This window comes from Eleutherodactylus coqui, unplaced genomic scaffold, assembly GCF_035609145.1.
Source record: "Eleutherodactylus coqui strain aEleCoq1 unplaced genomic scaffold, aEleCoq1.hap1 HAP1_SCAFFOLD_519, whole genome shotgun sequence".
Lineage (NCBI taxonomy): Eukaryota > Metazoa > Chordata > Amphibia > Anura > Eleutherodactylidae > Eleutherodactylus > Eleutherodactylus coqui.
This window is the reverse complement of record NW_027101863.1, coordinates 51640-63433: the sequence shown is the minus strand read 5'-3', so window position 1 is coordinate 63433 and position 11794 is coordinate 51640. Positions and strand designations below refer to the sequence as shown.

Genomic DNA, 11794 nt, shown 5'->3' with positions numbered 1-11794 from the left:
TGGCCTGGCAAGTACCAGTATGGGTGACCGGCTGGGGAATCCCAGGTCCCGTTGACTTTTAAGGCGTGAGTAGGTTTCTTTCCTTTTCGGAGGTGCGTTCGCACTGCAGAAAGCCCATAGGAAAGGAGGAGGAGCTGTCAACGGGTTCTAAGCTGAATGTGCCTGCTCTCGTCAGATCGCGGCCGCCAGCCAGCTTGAGTGGCCTGGCAAGTACCAGTATGGGTGACCGGCTGGGAATCCCAGGTCCCGTTGACTTTTAAGGCCGTGAGTAGGTTTCTTTCCTTTTCGGAGGTGCGTTCGCACTGCAGAAAGCCCATAGGAAAGGAGGAGGAGCTGTCAACGGGTTCTAAGCTGAATGTGCCTGCTCTCGTCAGATCGCGGCCGCCAGCCAGCTTGAGGCCTGGCAAGTACCAGTATGGGTGACCGGCTGGGAATCCCAGGTCCCGTTGACTTTTAAGGCCGTGAGTAGGTTTCTTTCCTTTTCGGAGGTGCGTTCGCACTGCAGAAAGCCCATAGGAAAGGAGGAGGAGCTGTCAACGGGCATTCTAAGCTGAATGTGCCTGCTCTCGTCAGATCGCGGCCGCCAGCCAGCTTGAGGCCTGGCAAGTACCAGTATGGGTGACCGGCTGGGAATCCCAGGTCCCGTTGACTTTTAAGGCCGTGAGTAGGTTTCTTTCCTTTTCGGAGGTGCGTTCGCACTGCAGAAAGCCCATAGGAAAGGAGGAGGAGCTGTCAACGGGCATTCTAAGCTGAATGTGCCTGCTCTCGTCAGATCGCGGCCGCCAGCCAGCTTGAGGCCTGGCAAGTACCAGTATGGGTGACCGGCTGGGAATCCCAGGTCCCGTTGACTTTTAAGGCCGTGAGTAGGTTTCTTTCCTTTTCGGAGGTGCGTTCGCACTGCAGAAAGCCCATAGGAAAGGAGGAGGAGCTGTCAACGGGCATTCTAAGCTGAATGTGCCTGCTCTCGTCAGATCGCGGCCGCCAGCCAGCTTGAGGCCTGGCAAGTACCAGTATGGGTGACCGGCTGGGAATCCCAGGTCCCGTTGACTTTTAAGGCCGTGAGTAGGTTTCTTTCCTTTTCGGAGGTGCGTTCGCACTGCAGAAAGCCCATAGGAAAGGAGGAGGAGCTGTCAACGGGCATTCTAAGCTGAATGTGCCTGCTCTCGTCAGATCACGGCCGCCAGCCCGCTTGGGGCCTGGCAAGTACCAGTATGGGTGACCGGCTGGGAATCCCAGGTCCTGTTGACTTTTAAGGCCGTGAGTAGGTTTCTTTCCTTTTCGGAGGTGCGTTCGCACTGCAGAAAGCCCATAGGAAAGGAGGAGGAGCTGTCAACGGGCATTCTAAGCTGAATGTGCCTGCTCTCGTCGGATCGCGGCCGCCAGCCAGCTTGAGGCCTGGCAAGTACCAGTATGGGTGACCGGCTGGGAATCCCAGGTCCCGTTGACTTTTAAGGCCGTGAGTAGGTTTCTTTCCTTTTCGGAGGTGCGTTCGCACTGCAGAAAGCCCATAGGAAAGGAGGAGGAGCTGTCAACGGGCATTCTAAGCTGAATGTGCCTGCTCTCGTCAGATCGCGGCCGCCAGCCAGCTTGAGGCCTGGCAAGTACCAGTATGGGTGACGGCTGGGAATCCCAGGTCCCGTTGACTTTTAAGGCCGTGAGTAGGTTTCTTTCCTTTTCGGAGGTGCGTTCGCACTGCAGAAAGCCCATAGGAAAGGAGGAGGAGCTGTCAACGGGCATTCTAAGCTGAATGTGCCTGCTCTCGTCAGATCGCGGCCGCCAGCCCGCTTGAGGCCTGGCAAGTACCAGTATGGGTGACCGGCTGGGAATCCCAGGTCCCGTTGACTTTTAAGGCCGTGAGTAGGTTTCTTTCCTTTTCGGAGGTGCGTTCGCACTGCAGAAAGCCCATAGGAAAGGAGGAGGAGCTGTCAACGGGCATTCTAAGCTGAATGTGCCTGCTCTCGTCGGATCGCGGCCGCCAGCCAGCTTGAGGCCTGGCAAGTACCAGTATGGGTGACCGGCTGGGAATCCCAGGTCCCGTTGACTTTTAAGGCCGTGAGTAGGTTTCTTTCCTTTTCGGAGGTGCGTTCGCACTGCAGAAAGCCCATAGGAAAGGATGAGGAGCTGTCAACGGGCATTCTAAGCTGAATGTGCCTGCTCTCGTCAGATCGCGGCCGCCAGCCAGCTTGAGGCCTGGCAAGTACCAGTATGGGTGACCGGCTGGGAATCCCAGGTCCCGTTGACTTTTAAGGCCGTGAGTAGGTTTCTTTCCTTTTCGGAGGTGCGTTCGCACTGCAGAAAGCCCATAGGAAAGGAGGAGGAGCTGTCAACGGGCATTCTAAGCTGAATGTGCCTGCTCTCGTCAGATCGCGGCCGCCAGCCAGCTTGAGGCCTGGCAAGTACCAGTATGGGTGACCGGCTGGGAATCCCAGGTCCCGTTGACTTTTAAGGCCGTGAGTAGGTTTCTTTCCTTTTCGGAGGTGCGTTCGCACTGCAGAAAGCCCATAGGAAAGGAGGAGGAGCTGTCAACGGGCATTCTAAGCTGAATGTGCCTGCTCTCGTCAGATCGCGGCCGCCAGCCAGCTTGAGGCCTGGCAAGTACCAGTATGGGTGACCGGCTGGGAATCCAGGTCCCGTTGACTTTTAAGGCCGTGAGTAGGTTTCTTTCCTTTTCGGAGGTGCGTTCGCACTGCAGAAAGCCCATAGGAAAGGAGGAGGAGCTGTCAACGGGCATTCTAAGCTGAATGTGCCTGCTCTCGTCAGATCGCGGCCGCCAGCCAGCTTGAGGCCTGGCAAGTACCAGTATGGGTGACCGGCTGGGAATCCCAGGTCCCGTTGACTTTTAAGGCCGTGAGTAGGTTTCTTTCCTTTTCGGAGGTGCGTTCGCACTGCAGAAAGCCCATAGGAAAGGAGGAGGAGCTGTCAACGGGCATTCTAAGCTGAATGTGCCTGCTCTCGTCAGATCGCGGCCGCCAGCCCGCTTGAGGCCTGGCAAGTACCAGTATGGGTGACCGGCTGGGAATCCCAGGTCCCGTTGACTTTTAAGGCCGTGAGTAGGTTTCTTTCCTTTTCGGAGGTGCGTTCGCACTGCAGAAAGCCCATAGGAAAGGAGGAGGAGCTGTCAACGGGCATTCTAATCTGAATGTGCCTGCTCTCGTCAGATCGCGGCCGCCAGCCAGCTTGAGGCCTGGCAAGTACCAGTATGGGTGACCGGCTGGGAATCCAGGTCCCGTTGACTTTTAAGGCCGTGAGTAGGTTTCTTTCCTTTTCGGAGGTGCGTTCGCACTGCAGAAAGCCCATAGGAAAGGAGGAGGAGCTGTCAACGGGCATTCTAAGCTGAATGTGCCTGCTCTCGTCAGATCGCGGCCGCCAGCCAGCTTGAGGCCTGGCAAGTACCAGTATGGGTGACCGGCTGGGAATCCCAGGTCCCGTTGACTTTTAAGGCCGTGAGTAGGTTTCTTTCCTTTTCGGAGGTGCGTTCGCACTGCAGAAAGCCCATAGGAAAGGAGGAGGAGCTGTCAACGGGTATTCTAAGCTGAATGTGCCTGCTCTCGTCAGATCGCGGCCGCCAGCCAGCTTGAGGCCTGGCAAGTACCAGTATGGGTGACCGGCTGGGAATCCCAGGTCCCGTTGACTTTTAAGGCCGTGAGTAGGTTTCTTTCCTTTTCGGAGGTGCGTTCGCACTGCAGAAAGCCCATAGGAAAGGAGGAGGAGCTGTCAACGGGCATTCTAAGCTGAATGTGCCTGCTCTCGTCAGATCGCGGCCGCCAGCCAGCTTGAGGCCTGGCAAGTACCAGTATGGGTGACCGGCTGGGAATCCCAGGTCCCGTTGACTTTTAAGGCCGTGAGTAGGTTTCTTTCCTTTTCGGAGGTGCGTTCGCACTGCAGAAAGCCCATAGGAAAGGAGGTGGAGCTGTCAACGGGCATTCTAAGCTAAATGTGCCTGCTCTCGTCAGATCGCGGCCGCCAGCCAGCTTGAGGCCTGGCAAGTACCAGTATGGGTGACCGGCTGGGAATCCCAGGTCCCGTTGACTTTTAAGGCCGTGAGTAGGTTTCTTTCCTTTTCGGAGGTGCGTTCGCACTGCAGAAAGCCCATAGGAAAGGAGGAGGAGCTGTCAACGGGCATTCTAAGCTGAATGTGCCTGCTCTCGTCAGATCGCGGCCGCCAGCCAGCTTGAGGCCTGGCAAGTACCAGTATGGGTGACCGGCTGGGAATCTAGGTCCCGTTGACTTTTAAGGCCGTGAGTAGGTTTCTTTCCTTTTCGGAGGTGCGTTCGCACTGCAGAAAGCCCATAGGAAAGGAGGAGGAGCTGTCAACGGGCATTCTAAGCTGAATGTGCCTGCTCTCGTCAGATCGCGGGCCGCCAGCCAGCTTGAGGCCTGGCAAGTACCAGTATGGGTGACCGGCTGGAATCCCAGGTCCCGTTGACTTTTAAGGCCGTGAGTAGGTTCTTTCCTTTTCGGAGGTGCGTTCGCACTGGCAGAAAGCCCATAGGAAAGGAGGAGGAGCTGTCAACGGGCATTCTAAGCTAAATGTGCCTGCTCTCGTCAGATCGCGGCCGCCAGCCAGCTTGAGGCCTGGCAAGTACCAGTATGGGTGACCGGCTGGGAATCCCAGGTCCCGTTGACTTTTAAGGCCGTGAGTAGGTTTCTTTCCTTTTCGGAGGTGCGTTCGCACTGCAGAAAGCCCATAGGAAAGGAGGAGGAGCTGTCAACGGGCATTCTAAGCTGAATGTGCCTGCTCTCGTCAGATCGCGGCCGCCAGCCAGCTTGAGGCCTGGCAAGTACCAGTATGGGTGACCGGCTGGGAATCCCAGGTCCCGTTGACTTTTAAGGCCGTGAGTAGGTTTCTTTCCTTTTCGGAGGTGCGTTCGCACTGCAGAAAGCCCATAGGAAAGGAGGAGGAGCTGTCAACGGGCATTCTAAGCTGAATGTGCCTGCTCTCGTCAGATCGCGGCCGCCAGCCAGCTTGAGGCCTGGCAAGTAACCAGTATGGGTGACCGGCTGGGAATCCCAGGTCCCGTTGACTTTTAAGGCCGTGAGTAGGTTTCTTTCCTTTTCGGAGGTGCGTTCGCACTGCAGAAAGCCCATAGGAAAGGAGGAGGAGCTATCAACGGGCATTCTAAGCTGAATGTGCCTGCTCTCGTCAGATCGCGGCCGCCAGCCAGCTTGAGGCCTGGCAAGTACCAGTATGGGTGACCGGCTGGGAATCCCAGGTCCCGTTGACTTTTAAGGCCGTGAGTAGGTTTCTTTCCTTTTCGGAGGTGCGTTCGCACTGCAGAAAGCCCATAGGAAAGGAGGAGGAGCTGTCAACGGGTATTCTAAGCTGAATGTGCCTGCTCTCGTCAGATCGCGGCCGCCAGCCAGCTTGAGGCCTGGCAAGTACCAGTATGGGTGACCGGCTGGGAATCCCAGGTCCCGTTGACTTTTAAGGCCGTGAGTAGGTTTCTTTCCTTTTCGGAGGTGCGTTCGCACTGCAGAAAGCCCATAGGAAAGGAGGAGGAGCTGTCAACGGGCATTCTAAGCTGAATGTGCCTGCTCTCGTCAGATCGCGGCCGCCAGCCAGCTTGAGGCCTGGCAAGTACCAGTATGGGTGACCGGCTGGAATCCCAGGTCCCGTTGACTTTAAGGCCAGTGAGTAGGTTTCTTTCCTTTTCGGAGGTGCGTTCGCACTGCAGAAAGCCCATAGGAAAGGAGGTGGAGCTGTCAACGGGCATTCTAAGCTGAATGTGCCTGCTCTCGTCAGATCGCGGCCGCCAGCCAGCTTGAGGCCTGGCAAGTACCAGTATGGGTGACCGGCTGGGAATCCAGGTCCCGTTGACTTTTAAGTCCGTGAGTAGGTTTCTTTCCTTTTCAGAGGTGCGTTCGCACTGCAGAAAGCCCATAGGAAAGGAGGAGGAGCTGTCAACGGGCATTCTAAGCTGAATGTGCCTGCTCTCGTCAGATAGCGGCCGCCAGCCAGCTTGAGGTCTGGCAAGTACCAGTATGGGTGACCGGCTGGGAATCCAGGTCCCGTTGACTTTTAAGGCAGTGAGTAGGTTTCTTTCCTTTTCGGAGGTGCGTTCGCACTGCAGAAAGCCCATAGGAAAGGAGGAGGAGCTGTCAACGGGCATTCTAAGCTGAATGTGCCTGCTCTCGTCAGATCGTGGCCGCCAGCCAGCTTGAGGCCTGGCAAGTACCAGTATGGGTGACTGGCTGGGAATCCCAGGTCCCGTTGACTTTTAAGGCCGTGAGTAGGTTTCTTTCCTTTTCGGAGGTGCGTTCGCACTGCAGAAAGCCCATAGGAAAGGAGGAGGAGCTGTCAACGGGCATTCTAAGCTGAATGTGCCTGCTCTCGTCAGATCGCGGCCGCCAGCCAGCTTGAGGCCTGGCAAGTACCAGTATGGGTGACCGGCTGGGAATCCCAGGTCCCGTTGACTTTTAAGGCCGTGAGTAGGTTTCTTTCCTTTTCGGAGGTGCGTTCGCACTGCAGAAAGCCCATAGGAAAGGAGGAGGAGCTGTCAACGGGCATTCTAAGCTGAATGTGCCTGCTCTCGTCAGATCGCGGCCGCCAGCCAGCTTGAGGCCTGGCAAGTACCAGTATGGGTGACCGGCTGGGAATCCCAGGTCCCGTTGACTTTTAAGGCCGTGAGTAGGTTTCTTTCCTTTTCGGAGGTGCGTTCGCACTGCAGAAAGCCCATAGGAAAGGAGGAGGAGCTGTCAACGGGCATTCTAAGCTGAATGTGCCTGCTCTCGTCAGATCGCGGCCGCCAGCCAGCTTGAGGCCTGGCAAGTACCAGTATGGGTGACCGGCTGGGAATCCCAGGTCCCGTTGACTTTTAAGGCCGTGAGTAGGTTTCTTTCCTTTTCGGAGGTGCGTTCGCACTGCAGAAAGCCATAGGAAAGGAGTAGGAGCTGTCAACGGGCATTCTAAGCTGAATGTGCCTGTCTTCTTCAGATCGCGGCCGCCAGCCAGCTGTGGCCTGGAAAGTACCAGTATGGGTGACCGGCTGGGAATCCCAGGTCCCGTTGACTTTTAAGGCAGTGAGTAGGTTTCTTTCCTTTTCGGAGGTGCGTTCGCACTGCAGAAAGCCCATAGGAAAGGAGGAGGAGCTGTCAACGGGCATTCTAAGCTGAATGTGCCTGCTCTCGTCAGATCGCGGCCGCCAGCCAGCTTGAGGCCTGGCAAGTACCAGTATAGGTGACCGGCTGGGAATCCCAGGTCCCGTTGACTTTTAAGGCCGTGAGTAGGTTTCTTTCCTTTTCGGAGGTGCGTTCGCACTGGAGAAAGCCCATAGGAAAGGAGGAGGAGCAGTCAACGGGCATTCTAAGCTGAATGTGCCTGTCTTCTTCAGATCGCGGCCGCCAGCCAGCTTGAGGCCTGGCAAGTACCAGTATGGGTGACCGGCTGGGAATCCCAGGTCCCCGTTGACTTTAAGGCCGTGAGTAGGTTTCTTTCCTTTTCGGAGGTGCGTTCGCACTGCAGAAAGCCCATAGGAAAGGAGGAGGAGCTGTCAACGGGCATTCTAAGCTGAATGTGCCTGCTCTCGTCAGATCGCGGCCGCCAGCCAGCTTGAGGCCTGGCAAGTACCAGTATGGGTGACCGGCTGGGAATCCCAGGTCCGTTGACTTTTAAGGCCGTGAGTAGGTTTCTTTCCTTTTCGGAGGTGCGTTCGCACTGCAGAAAGCCCATAGGAAAGGAGGAGGAGCTGTCAACGGGCATTCTAAGCTGAATGTGCCTGCTCTCGTCAGATCGCGGCCGCCAGCCAGCTTGAGGCCTGGCAAGTACCAGTATGGGTGAATGGCTGGGAATCCCAGGTCCCGTTGACTTTTAAGGCCGTGAGTAGGTTTCTTTCCTTTTCGGAGGTGCGTTCGCACTGCAGAAAGCCCATAGGAAAGGAGGAGGAGCTGTCAACGGGCATTCTAAGCTGAATGTGCCTGCTCTCGTCAGATCGCGGCCGCCAGCCAGCTTGATGCCTGGCAAGTACCAGTATGGGTGACCGGCTGGGAATCCCAGGTCCCGTTGACTTTTAAGGCCGTGAGTAGGTTTCTTTCCTTTTCGGAGGTGCGTTCGCACTGCAGAAAGCCATAGGAAAGGAGGAGGAGCTGTCAACGGGCATTCTAAGCTGAATGTGCCTGCTCTCGTCAGATCGCGGCCGCCAGCCCGCTTGAGGCCTGGCAAGTACCAGTATGGGTGACCGGCTGGGAATCCCAGGTCCCGTTGACTTTTAAGGCCGTGAGTAGGTTTCTTTCCTTTTCGGAGGTGCGTTCGCACTGCAGAAAGCTCATAGGAAAGGAGGAGGAGCTGTCAACGGGCATTCTAAGCTGAATGTGCCTGCTCTCGTCAGATCGCGGCCGCCAGCCAGCTTGAGGCCTGGCAAGTACCAGTATGGGTGAATGGCTGGGAATCCCAGGTCCCGTTGACTTTTAAGTCCGTGAGTAGGTTTCTTTTCCTTTTCGGAGGTGCGTTCGCACTGCAGAAAGCCCATAGGAAAGGAGGAGGAGCTGTCAACGGGCATTCTAAGCTGAATGTGCCTGCTCTCGTCGATCGCGGCCGCCAGCCAGCTTGAGGCCTGGCAAGTACCAGTATGGGTGACCGGCTGGGAATCCCAGGTCCGTTGACTTTTAAGGCCGTGAGTAGGTTTCTTTCCTTTTCGGAGGTGCGTTCGCACTGCAGAAAGCCCATAGGAAAGGAGGAGGAGCTGTCAACGGGCATTCTAAGCTGATGGTGCCTGCTCTCGTCAGATCGCGGCCGCCAGCCAGCTTGAGGCCTGGCAAGTACCAGTATGGGTGACCGGCTGGGAATCCCAGGTCCCGTTGACTTTTAAGGCCGTGAGTAGGTTTCTTTCCTTTTCGGAGGTGCGTTCGCACTGCAGAAAGCCCATAGGAAAGGAGGAGGAGCTGTCAACGGGCATTCTAAGCTGAATGTGCCTGCTCTCGTCAGATCGCGGCCGCCAGCCAGCTTGAGGCCTGGCAAGTACCAGTATGGGTGACCGGCTGGGAATCCCAGGTCCCGTTGACTTTTAAGGCCGTTGAGTAGGTTTCTTTCCTTTTCGGAGGTGCGTTCGCACTGCAGAAAGCCCATAGGAAAGGATGAGGAGCTGTCAACGGGCATTCTAAGCTGAATGTGCCTGCTCTCGTCAGATCGCGGCCGCCAGCCAGCTTGAGGCCTGGCAAGTACCAGTATGGGTGACCGGCTGGGAATCCCAGGTCCCGTTGACTTTTAAGGCCGTGAGTAGGTTTCTTTCCTTTTCGGAGGTGCGTTCGCACTGCAGAAAGCCCATAGGAAAGGATGAGGAGCTGTAACGGGCATTCTAAGCTGAATGTGCCTGCTCTCTGTCAGATCGCGGCCGCCAGCCAGCTTGAGGCCTGGCAAGTACCAGTATGGGTGACCGGCTGGGAATCCCAGGTCCCGTTGACTTTTAAGTCCGTGAGTAGGTTTCTTTCCTTTTCGGAGGTGCGTTCGCACTGCAGAAAGCCCATAGGAAAGGAGGAGGAGCTGTCAAGGGGCATTCTAAGCTGAATGTGCCTGCTCTCGTCAGATCGCGGCCGCCAGCCAGCTTGAGGCCTGGCAAGTACCAGTATGGGTGACCGGCTGGGAATCCCAGGTCCCGTTGACTTTTAAGGCCGTGAGTAGGTTTCTTTCCTTTTCGGAGGTGCGTTCGCACTGCAGAAAGCCATAGGAAAGGAGGAGGAGCTGTCAACGGGCATTCTAAGCTGAATGTGCCTGCTCTCGTCAGATCGCGGCCGCCAGCCCGCTTGAGGCCTGGCAAGTACCAGTATGGGTGACCGGCTGGGAATCCCAGGTCCCGTTGACTTTTAAGGCCGTGAGTAGGTTTCTTTCCTTTTCGGAGGTGCGTTCGCACTGCAGAAAGCCCATAGGAAAGGAGGAGGAGCTGTCAACGGGCATTCTAAGCTGAATGTGCCTGCTCTCGTCGATCGTGGCCGCCAGCCAGCTTGAGGCCTGGCAAGTACCAGTATGGGTGACCGGCTGGGAATCCCAGGTCCCGTTGACTTTTAAGGCCGTGAGTAGGTTTCTTTCCTTTTCGGAGGTGCGTTCGCACTGCAGAAAGCCCATAGGAAAGGAGGAGGAGCTGTCAACGGGCATTCTAAGCTGAATGTGCCTGCTCTTGTCGGATCGCGGCCGCCAGCCAGCTTGAGGCCTGGCAAGTACCAGTATGGGTGACCGGCTGGGAATCCCAGGTCCCGTTGACTTTTAAGGCCGTGAGTAGGTTTCTTTCCTTTTCGGAGGTGCGTTCGCACTGCAGAAAGCCCATAGGAAAGGAGGAGGAGCTGTCAACGGGTTCTAAGCTGAATGTGCCTGCTCTCGTTAGATCGCGGCCGCCAGCCAGCTTGAGGCCTGGCAAGTACCAGTATGGGTGACCGGCTGGGAATCCCAGGTCCCGTTGACTTTTAAGGCCGTGAGTAGGTTTCTTTCCTTTTCGGAGGTGCGTTCGCACTGCAGAAAGCCCATAGGAAAGGAGGAGGAGCTGTCAACGGGTTCTAAGCTGAATGTGCCTGCTCTCGTCAGATCGCGGCCGCCAGCCCGCTTGAGGCCTGGCAAGTACCAGTATGGGTGACCGGCTGGGAATCCCAGGTCCCGTTGACTTTTAAGGCCGTGAGTAGGTTTCTTTCCTTTTCGGAGGTGCGTTCGCACTGCAGAAAGCCCATAGGAAAGGAGGAGGAGCTGTCAACGGGCATTCTAAGCTGAATGTGCCTGCTCTCGTCGGATCGCGGCCGCCAGCCAGCTTGAGGCCTGGCAAGTACCAGTATGGGTGACCGGCTGGGAATCCCAGGTCCCGTTGACTTTTAAGGCCGTGAGTAGGTTTCTTTCCTTTTCGGAGGTGCGTTCGCACTGCAGAAAGCCCATAGGAAAGGAGGAGGAGCTGTCAACGGGCATTCTAAGCTGAATGTGCCTGCTCTCGTCAGATCGCGGCCGCCAGCCAGCTTGAGGCCTGGCAAGTACCAGTATGGGTGACCGGCTGGGAATCCCAGGTCCCGTTGACTTTTAAGGCAGTGAGTAGGTTTCTTTCCTTTTCGGAGGTGCGTTCGCACTGCAGAAAGCCCATAGGAAAGGAGGAGGAGCTGTCAACGGGCATTCTAAGCTGAATGTGCCTGCTCTCGTCAGATCGCGGTCGCCAGCCAGCTTGAGGCCTGGCAAGTACCAGTATAGGTGACCGGCTGGGAATCCCAGGTCCCGTTGACTTTTAAGGCCGTGAGTAGGTTTCTTTCCTTTTCGGAGGTGCGTTCGCACTGCAGAAAGCCCATAGGAAAGGAGGAGGAGCAGTCAACGGGCATTCTAAGCTGAATGTGCCTGTCTTCTTCAGATCGCGGCCGCCAGCCAGCTTGAGGCCTGGCAAGTACCAGTATGGGTGACCGGCTGGGAATCCCAGGTCCCGTTGACTTTTAAGGCCGTGAGTAGGTTTCTTTCCTTTTCGGAGGTGCGTTCGCACTGCAGAAAGCCCATAGGAAAGGAGGAGGAGCTGTCAACGGGCATTCTAAGCTGAATGTGCCTGCTCTCGTCAGATCGCGGCCGCCAGCCAGCTTGAGGCCTGGCAAGTACCAGTATGGGTGACCGGCTGGGAATCCCAGGTCCTGTTGACTTTTAAGGCCGTGAGTAGGTTTCTTTCCTTTTCGGAGGTGCGTTCGCACTGCAGAAAGCTCATAGGAAAGGAGGAGGAGCTGTCAACGGGCATTCTAAGCTGAATGTGCCTGCTCTCGTCAGATCGCGGCCGCCAGCCAGCTTGAGGCCTGGCAAGTACCAGTATGGGTGAATGGCTGGGAATCCCAGGTCCCGTTGACTTTTAAGTCCGTGAGT

The 11794-nt window shown here is 56.5% G+C and overlaps 39 pseudogenes; all 39 read left to right on the top strand.

Moving 5' to 3' along the window:
• The first annotated feature begins 532 nt into the window (after positions 1 to 532).
• On the top strand, positions 533 to 651 carry LOC136592410 (5S ribosomal RNA; annotated as a pseudogene).
• Positions 652 to 731: 80 nt separating this feature from the next.
• LOC136592409 (5S ribosomal RNA) lies at positions 732 to 850 on the top strand (annotated as a pseudogene).
• Positions 851 to 930: 80 nt separating this feature from the next.
• LOC136592408 (5S ribosomal RNA) lies at positions 931 to 1049 on the top strand (annotated as a pseudogene).
• Positions 1050 to 1328: 279 nt separating this feature from the next.
• LOC136592479 (5S ribosomal RNA) lies at positions 1329 to 1447 on the top strand (annotated as a pseudogene).
• Positions 1448 to 1725: 278 nt separating this feature from the next.
• On the top strand, positions 1726 to 1844 carry LOC136592537 (5S ribosomal RNA; annotated as a pseudogene).
• An 80-nt stretch (positions 1845 to 1924) lies between these two features.
• On the top strand, positions 1925 to 2043 carry LOC136592478 (5S ribosomal RNA; annotated as a pseudogene).
• Positions 2044 to 2123: 80 nt separating this feature from the next.
• Positions 2124 to 2242, top strand: LOC136592407 (5S ribosomal RNA; annotated as a pseudogene).
• An 80-nt stretch (positions 2243 to 2322) lies between these two features.
• On the top strand, positions 2323 to 2441 carry LOC136592406 (5S ribosomal RNA; annotated as a pseudogene).
• An 80-nt stretch (positions 2442 to 2521) lies between these two features.
• LOC136592416 (5S ribosomal RNA) lies at positions 2522 to 2639 on the top strand (annotated as a pseudogene).
• An 80-nt stretch (positions 2640 to 2719) lies between these two features.
• LOC136592405 (5S ribosomal RNA) lies at positions 2720 to 2838 on the top strand (annotated as a pseudogene).
• An 80-nt stretch (positions 2839 to 2918) lies between these two features.
• Positions 2919 to 3037, top strand: LOC136592536 (5S ribosomal RNA; annotated as a pseudogene).
• An 80-nt stretch (positions 3038 to 3117) lies between these two features.
• On the top strand, positions 3118 to 3235 carry LOC136592538 (5S ribosomal RNA; annotated as a pseudogene).
• Positions 3236 to 3315: 80 nt separating this feature from the next.
• LOC136592404 (5S ribosomal RNA) lies at positions 3316 to 3434 on the top strand (annotated as a pseudogene).
• An 80-nt stretch (positions 3435 to 3514) lies between these two features.
• LOC136592456 (5S ribosomal RNA) lies at positions 3515 to 3633 on the top strand (annotated as a pseudogene).
• Positions 3634 to 3713: 80 nt separating this feature from the next.
• LOC136592403 (5S ribosomal RNA) lies at positions 3714 to 3832 on the top strand (annotated as a pseudogene).
• Positions 3833 to 3912: 80 nt separating this feature from the next.
• LOC136592505 (5S ribosomal RNA) lies at positions 3913 to 4031 on the top strand (annotated as a pseudogene).
• Positions 4032 to 4111: 80 nt separating this feature from the next.
• Positions 4112 to 4229, top strand: LOC136592499 (5S ribosomal RNA; annotated as a pseudogene).
• A 279-nt stretch (positions 4230 to 4508) lies between these two features.
• On the top strand, positions 4509 to 4627 carry LOC136592504 (5S ribosomal RNA; annotated as a pseudogene).
• Positions 4628 to 4707: 80 nt separating this feature from the next.
• Positions 4708 to 4826, top strand: LOC136592401 (5S ribosomal RNA; annotated as a pseudogene).
• A 280-nt stretch (positions 4827 to 5106) lies between these two features.
• On the top strand, positions 5107 to 5225 carry LOC136592484 (5S ribosomal RNA; annotated as a pseudogene).
• Positions 5226 to 5305: 80 nt separating this feature from the next.
• Positions 5306 to 5424, top strand: LOC136592455 (5S ribosomal RNA; annotated as a pseudogene).
• A 278-nt stretch (positions 5425 to 5702) lies between these two features.
• Positions 5703 to 5820, top strand: LOC136592415 (5S ribosomal RNA; annotated as a pseudogene).
• Positions 5821 to 6098: 278 nt separating this feature from the next.
• Positions 6099 to 6217, top strand: LOC136592576 (5S ribosomal RNA; annotated as a pseudogene).
• Positions 6218 to 6297: 80 nt separating this feature from the next.
• LOC136592400 (5S ribosomal RNA) lies at positions 6298 to 6416 on the top strand (annotated as a pseudogene).
• An 80-nt stretch (positions 6417 to 6496) lies between these two features.
• LOC136592399 (5S ribosomal RNA) lies at positions 6497 to 6615 on the top strand (annotated as a pseudogene).
• An 80-nt stretch (positions 6616 to 6695) lies between these two features.
• Positions 6696 to 6814, top strand: LOC136592398 (5S ribosomal RNA; annotated as a pseudogene).
• A 277-nt stretch (positions 6815 to 7091) lies between these two features.
• On the top strand, positions 7092 to 7210 carry LOC136592558 (5S ribosomal RNA; annotated as a pseudogene).
• A 676-nt stretch (positions 7211 to 7886) lies between these two features.
• LOC136592572 (5S ribosomal RNA) lies at positions 7887 to 8005 on the top strand (annotated as a pseudogene).
• Positions 8006 to 8084: 79 nt separating this feature from the next.
• LOC136592534 (5S ribosomal RNA) lies at positions 8085 to 8203 on the top strand (annotated as a pseudogene).
• Positions 8204 to 8680: 477 nt separating this feature from the next.
• Positions 8681 to 8799, top strand: LOC136592483 (5S ribosomal RNA; annotated as a pseudogene).
• Positions 8800 to 8879: 80 nt separating this feature from the next.
• On the top strand, positions 8880 to 8998 carry LOC136592397 (5S ribosomal RNA; annotated as a pseudogene).
• An 81-nt stretch (positions 8999 to 9079) lies between these two features.
• Positions 9080 to 9198, top strand: LOC136592396 (5S ribosomal RNA; annotated as a pseudogene).
• Positions 9199 to 9477: 279 nt separating this feature from the next.
• On the top strand, positions 9478 to 9596 carry LOC136592498 (5S ribosomal RNA; annotated as a pseudogene).
• A 79-nt stretch (positions 9597 to 9675) lies between these two features.
• Positions 9676 to 9794, top strand: LOC136592533 (5S ribosomal RNA; annotated as a pseudogene).
• Positions 9795 to 10072: 278 nt separating this feature from the next.
• On the top strand, positions 10073 to 10191 carry LOC136592573 (5S ribosomal RNA; annotated as a pseudogene).
• Positions 10192 to 10665: 474 nt separating this feature from the next.
• LOC136592477 (5S ribosomal RNA) lies at positions 10666 to 10784 on the top strand (annotated as a pseudogene).
• Positions 10785 to 10864: 80 nt separating this feature from the next.
• On the top strand, positions 10865 to 10983 carry LOC136592395 (5S ribosomal RNA; annotated as a pseudogene).
• Positions 10984 to 11063: 80 nt separating this feature from the next.
• Positions 11064 to 11182, top strand: LOC136592560 (5S ribosomal RNA; annotated as a pseudogene).
• Positions 11183 to 11461: 279 nt separating this feature from the next.
• LOC136592447 (5S ribosomal RNA) lies at positions 11462 to 11580 on the top strand (annotated as a pseudogene).
• Positions 11581 to 11794: the final 214 nt, after the last annotated feature.